This window comes from Cydia pomonella, chromosome 6, assembly GCF_033807575.1.
Source record: "Cydia pomonella isolate Wapato2018A chromosome 6, ilCydPomo1, whole genome shotgun sequence".
Taxonomy (NCBI): domain Eukaryota; kingdom Metazoa; phylum Arthropoda; class Insecta; order Lepidoptera; family Tortricidae; genus Cydia; species Cydia pomonella.
The window spans coordinates 2007761-2014114 of NC_084708.1; the positions used below are offsets into that span (position 1 = coordinate 2007761).

Consider the following 6354-nt stretch of genomic DNA (forward strand, 5'->3'; position numbering starts at 1 on the left):
TTTAAATGAGTTCTTTATTTTAGACTAAATAAATGTACGATTTATACCAAACAACAAATCGAATTTACAGAATAGTTTAAAATGACATCATTTTATGAATCCATTGAGGTTTCACGTTGTCAAATGTTGCTACCAAAAACGGGACCAATCTGTATATATATAGATTCAATCAAAAAAATAAATTTGAGTTATGAAGTAACAAAAAGCGGCCAAGTGCGAGTCGGACTCGCCCATGAAGGGTTCCGTACCATTTATGACGTATTAAAAAAAACTACTTACTAGATCTCGTGCAAACCAATTTTCGGTGGAAGTTTGCATGGTAATGTATATCATATATTTTTTTTAGATTTTTCATTCTGTTATTTTAGAAGTTACAGGGGGGGGGGGACACACATTTTTTCACTTTGGAAGTGTCTCTCGCGCAAACTATTCAGTTTCGAAAAAAATGATATTAGAAACCTAAATATCATTTTTGAAGACCTATCCCTAGATACCCCACACGTATGGGTTTGATGAAAAAAATTTTTTATTTTTATTTTTATGACGTATTAAAAAAAACTACTTACTAGATCTCGTTCGAACCAATTTTCGGTGGAAGTTTGCATGGCAATGTATATCATATATTTTTTTTAGATTTTTCATTCTGTTATTTTAGAAGTTACGGGGGGGGGACACACTTTTTACCACTTTGGAAGTGTCTCTCGCGCAAACTATTCAGTTTAGAAAAAAATGATATTAGAAACCTCAATATCAGTTTTAAAGACCTATCCATAGATACTCCACACATATGGGTTTGATGAAATAAGATTTTTTGAGTTTCAGTTCTAAGTATGGGGAACCCCCAAAATTTATTGCTTTTTTTACTATTTTTGTGTAAACATCATAATGCGGTTCATAGAATACATCTACTTACCAAGTTTGAACAGTATAGCTTTTATAGTTTCGGAAAAAAGTGGCTGTGACAGAATCGGACGGACATGACGAATCTATAAGGGTTCCGTTTTTTGCCATTTGGCTACGGAACCCTAAAAACGGCCAAGTGCGAGTCGGACTCGCCCATGAAGGGTTCCGTACCATTTATGACGTATTAAAAAAACTACTTACTAGATCTCGTGTAAACCAATTTTCGGTGGAAGTTTGCATGGTAATGTATATCATTTTTTTTTTTATTTTTTTTCCGTTATTTTAGAAGTTACAGGGGGGGGGGGGACACACATTTTTTCATTTTGGAAGTGTCTCTCGCGCAAACTATTTAGTTGAGAAAAAATTATATTAGAAACCTAAATAAATGTATAAAGGCGCTTAAATCCCCAGTTTTAACTTTTTGAACCATAAGAAGATTTATTTTTGCTATGTTTATCATTTTCCTGGATAATAAATCCAGGATAATGAGGCCAGGATGGTGACGCCAATGAGTGTTTTATTACAATTACGGTTAAATCATATAGGTATATATTGTACGTTTTATCTATACACGAAAAAAAGGATAATAGGAGCATTTAAATTGTAAAAAATAATCTAAAATAAAGTCGTTCTAGGTGCTTAAACCCCGGCCAGAAATATATGATCGTTTTCACGAGGGCGCTGTTATTCTCATGTATTGGTATGGTGACAGTTCAGTTTAGTATGGAAAATTTAGTTCCAATGAAATCCCGCAATATGGCGCGTGATCATATATTACTGGTCAGGCTTTAAAAAACAATCAAGGAAATGACGTTTTACAGAAGTATTATATAATATGTGGTTTTACGAGGACGAAAATATATCGCGCGAATGGCATACCTCATTCATAAGCAGCTTAAAATTTTATAGATCTACTTCCACTTATTTTTCTGACTAACACAACTAATTTACTTATTCATAATGTCTTAAAAGTGACGTTTATATCTTTGGCTAATTAAATAGTAACTGGTATTTGAGACAAGACGCATGGAAATTGGCGATATTATTTATGTTATGTGTTGTAAGTTTTGCCTACGATGGGTCTTGTATTAAATTGATGATTTATGAAAAAATGTGTATAACATGTGTATATTAATTTATAATATACTACCTGATGACTTAAAGGTACTCAGAGGCAACATATTCAAGCGCAAGTTGACTAGCTGGCTTTTGGACAGATGCGTTTATAGTATTAAGGATTATTTGAATAACTGACTTTGCAATTATTTTACATTGACATTTTCATATTTTTTACTAATTATTATATTATTCTTTATTCATGTTTGTATTGATTTACGATTTGATGTTAGTATGTGTTCCCTCTATAATCTTTGCATGTCTGCACGCAGACTGAATACACTGGAACTTTGTTTTTTTTTGTACCAATATGATCTGCATGTATATGTGTATTCTGTGCAAATAAATTCTTTGAATCTTTGAATCTAGACTATAACTTGTTTGTTTATTCAATAAATTAAAAAAAAGTACTATTTACTACTATTTGCCAAAATGGAATCATTAATATTACTAACCCAATTCGATGTACCTAAATGACAACTCGCTCTTCCTCGCGTTGTTCCAGCATTTTGCCACGGCCCATGGGAGCCTGGGGTCCGCTTGACGACTAATCCCCAGAATTGGCGTAGGCACTAGTTTTTACGAAAGCGACTGCCATCCGACCTTCTAACCCAGTAAGTATCATGTACATTACAATCATAAGGGAGTACCTTCGCAGCTCTTTGTACATATTTTTACTAAGACCGGACTGGACCCGGGTACGTTCTTAAACTACGTCCAAAAGAGGTATGGGCATTGTGAATGTCATCTCGCTTTGTGTGGTAGGGCACAGTCAGTGGATGTCATTCCAGATCTAGAGCAGAGCCCAACTGCGGAAGTACCTCCACCTTACAGAAAACCGCAGTCAAATAACACTAGACCCTACTCATAGTGTTGTGTTCCTGCCGGTGAGTAAGGTTGCCAGAGCTTAACGAGGGGGGCGGGTTTTGGGTCGGCAACGCGCATGTAACTCCTCTGGAGTTGCAGGCGTACATAGGCTACGGAGACTGCTTACCATCGGGATTTTTGCAATGACTCATAAACGGCTAGACCGGTCATGTTCGCTATAGTTTTCATTGAAAGTATTTACTGAGCTTTTGTTTCACGATTTTTTTCATATTTTTTGGACCCATGGTTCATAAGTTTAGGGGGGACATTCTTTTTTTAGAGCGATTATTTCCTAAAATATTAACTTTATCAAAAAATAGCTGTTGGAGACCCGCATTCGTTTTCAAAGACCTATCAAACGATACCCCACACTATTATATTGGGCTAAAGTAAAAAAAAAAAAACACCATTTTGTATGGGAGGTACAGTCTAGTGTAAAAATATGGTTGTACACATCTTACTCAAAAATATGTCCCATATAGCATCTTATTCCAGTGTAATAAGAGCGTAGTACCATATTTATGAGACGATTCTCTCGATACATATTTTGCACTTGACTGTACCCTTTTTTGTGAAGTTTTTATTTTAACGTTCTGTCACCAGGCATGATTTATGTATCCATGCCAAATTGCAGCTTTCTAGCACTAACGATCACGGAGCAAACCCGAGGACGGACGGACGGACATGGCGAAACTATAAGGGTTTCTAGGTGACTACGGAACCCTGAAAGGGGGTGAATATAAATATTCATTATTAGTTGTCATTTAGGTACATCGTGAGGAAATCGGAGTAATCCCAATAAAGCCTAGTTTACCCTCTGGGTTGAAAGGTCAGATGGCAGTCGCTTTCGTGAAAACTATAGTGCCTACGCCAAATCTTGGGATTAGCTGTCAAGCGGACCCCAGGCTCCCATGAGAAGGGGAAGAAGAAAAAATAACTAAGTATAATTTTTATAGCATTTCTAGAAGGTAATACTTTTATTAACCATTTAGGTACCTAAAAGTATCATTATTTATGGAATGGGGAATTAAATATCGAATGGAAATTATATAAGAAATCGATTTAAAATCAAATTTCAATTGCTTATCGTAAAAAAATTATAGAATCATACTTGGAAAGTCATATGCTCTAGTGCAGAAACTTATCACTTTCTGCACACTTTTTAGAACAACAATTACCCACTTTCAGAGCATGACAATGGTATTTCATTATTTACTATTTACAAATACCCGCTACATATACACTTTTCAATGTCATTCACGAATAAATAAATAAATATTATAGGACATTATTACACAAATTGACTAAGTCCCACAGTAAGCTCAATAAGGGTTGTGTTGAGGGTACTTAGACAACGATATAGGTATATAATATACATATAAATATGTATAAATACTTAAATACATAGAAAACACCCATGACTCAGGAACAAATATCCATGCTCATCACACGAATAAATGCCCTTACCAGGATTTGAACCCGGGACCATCAGCTTCGTAGGCAGGGTCACTACCCACTAGGCCAAACCGGTCGTCAAATAATATGAATATGTCACGAATGACAAAGAAAAGATTGGTAACCTATTAAACTTTCCACAGATGCATTCCGGATTTCAACAGAGAAGCGAAACAGGTTTCACGAAAGCCTTGCTATCAAAACAAGATAAACAAAACTTTTAAAACAAACTTACTTTGCCGGTGTATATTTTCAATGAAGTTTTATAAACTGTCACTTAATAAAAAACTTAACTTTAATTAATTTAATTGCACGTCACACATTTTGTATACCGATTCACAAACACAACTTTTTTTTTTTATAAACTTTTTAAATTACGCGCGTCTTGAACGACCGGTGACCAAGGCGAGCGGTTACTGACTGCCAAGCTCATTTATTGCACACAATGTGGGCTACTATAGGGTTTATTGATATGAATGGGCGCTGATCGGGCCACCGAATAATTATGATATTGATGCTGTAATTAATAAACGCTTAGGTGGAAAAGTTCTGTTTTGCGGACTAATTTTTTTTAGGTTCGGGTGTCTATACTTAATTACTAATTAGCAGTTGTAATTGTGAATGGAATGATGTAGTATGAAAATTACACAGTTCTATTTCAGTTCCTATTTAAGAGACTTATGGAACTGTACTGCAGATAGAGATACGGTACATATTAATCATAAAATGATACGTAATATATTATATATTCAACGGGGAATACCTCTTTAAGCCTGCGCCTTTTCACGCGATAGGTTTCTGAAAAAAAAACCCATAAAAAATGGCTCAGAGCACTTCCCTCCAAATTTTTTTAACAACTGCGCTTCATTTCGTTTTGACCTCTAGTATGCGTGTGCCAAACGTCTAAACTGTACATCGATTTGGGTTTTTTTTGCGTACACCTTCCACTATTATATATTGTATTTTCTTCCTTGATGTTTATTAATTAGCCTAATACTTACCTAACTTAGGTACTTAAAATGTTAAGTTTTTTTTATGATATAGCAGGCAAACGAGCAAACGAATCATCTGATGGTAAGCAATTACCGTCGATCATGGATACCAGAGAGGGGTTGTAGTTGTAAGTGCGTTGCCGCAATTTAAGATGGGATTACGCTCGTTTCTTGAAGATTTAAAGGTTGTATCGGTCCAGAAATACCGCAGGCGACAGTTCATTCCACAGTTTAGCTGTTTGAGCCAGGAAGTTTCTGGAGAGACGCTGAAGACTGATGCCAATCATCTAGAAGATGGAAATGTTGTCACGTAGAGCGATGGCATAGCGGAAATAAGCGGCAGGGATATCCTAATTGTTGTTATAATATAAATCAATATTATAGGACATTACCACACAAATTGACAAAAATGAAATTGAATGTAATAGATGTTGAAATTGATTGATGAATTAATTAATAGTTACAAAAAAACGTAAGGGTCATAAGTAAAACTTACATTTGAACTTAAATTTAAGCTTTTTTTTGGTTGATATGTGGCTTTCTATTAGAGAATAGTCCTTAATGCTTCATGTGCAATAGGACATTTCTATCACAATTTATGATGAAGGTCCCTTGTGTGATGGAAAGCCACATATATTCTTTATCGGGTGATGCGTGAATGAAGCCATAGTAAAGATAAAACGGTTAGAAAGTTCGTTCCTGTTAGGGGTGACGTAATTCTTATTATTAGGAAGCAGTGCTATGGTTTCTTCGAATCAAGCAAATAATTAACTACTGTATAATTTATGACATTATGACTTCAATATGATTAATGTCAAGTGTAAATATTGTGTGACTTGGATAAATTGTATGATGTTGTTAAGAGTTACTTATTGAATCATATAAGTTTTTTAAGAATATATATTACAAATTGTATCTACTTTTCTTTAATAACTTTAAAACTTATTTGAAACTTTTATTACTTTTTTTTGCTTACAGAATGCAGCGCAGTAAAAACATCTGTAAACTGAACGCATTGTAT

At 34.8% G+C, this 6354-nt stretch overlaps 1 protein-coding gene across 1 annotated transcript in view; it reads right to left on the bottom strand.

Moving 5' to 3' along the window:
- The window catches only part of LOC133518685 (chorion peroxidase), a 43726-nt gene extending 38953 nt beyond the window's left edge, over window positions 1-4773 (bottom strand). Inside the window, exon 1 of the mRNA XM_061852360.1 lies at window positions 4577-4773. The gene's annotated coding sequence lies outside the window, so the exon portion shown is untranslated. The remainder of the gene's footprint in view (window positions 1-4576) is intronic.
- Between the last annotated feature and the right edge of the window lie 1581 nt (window positions 4774-6354).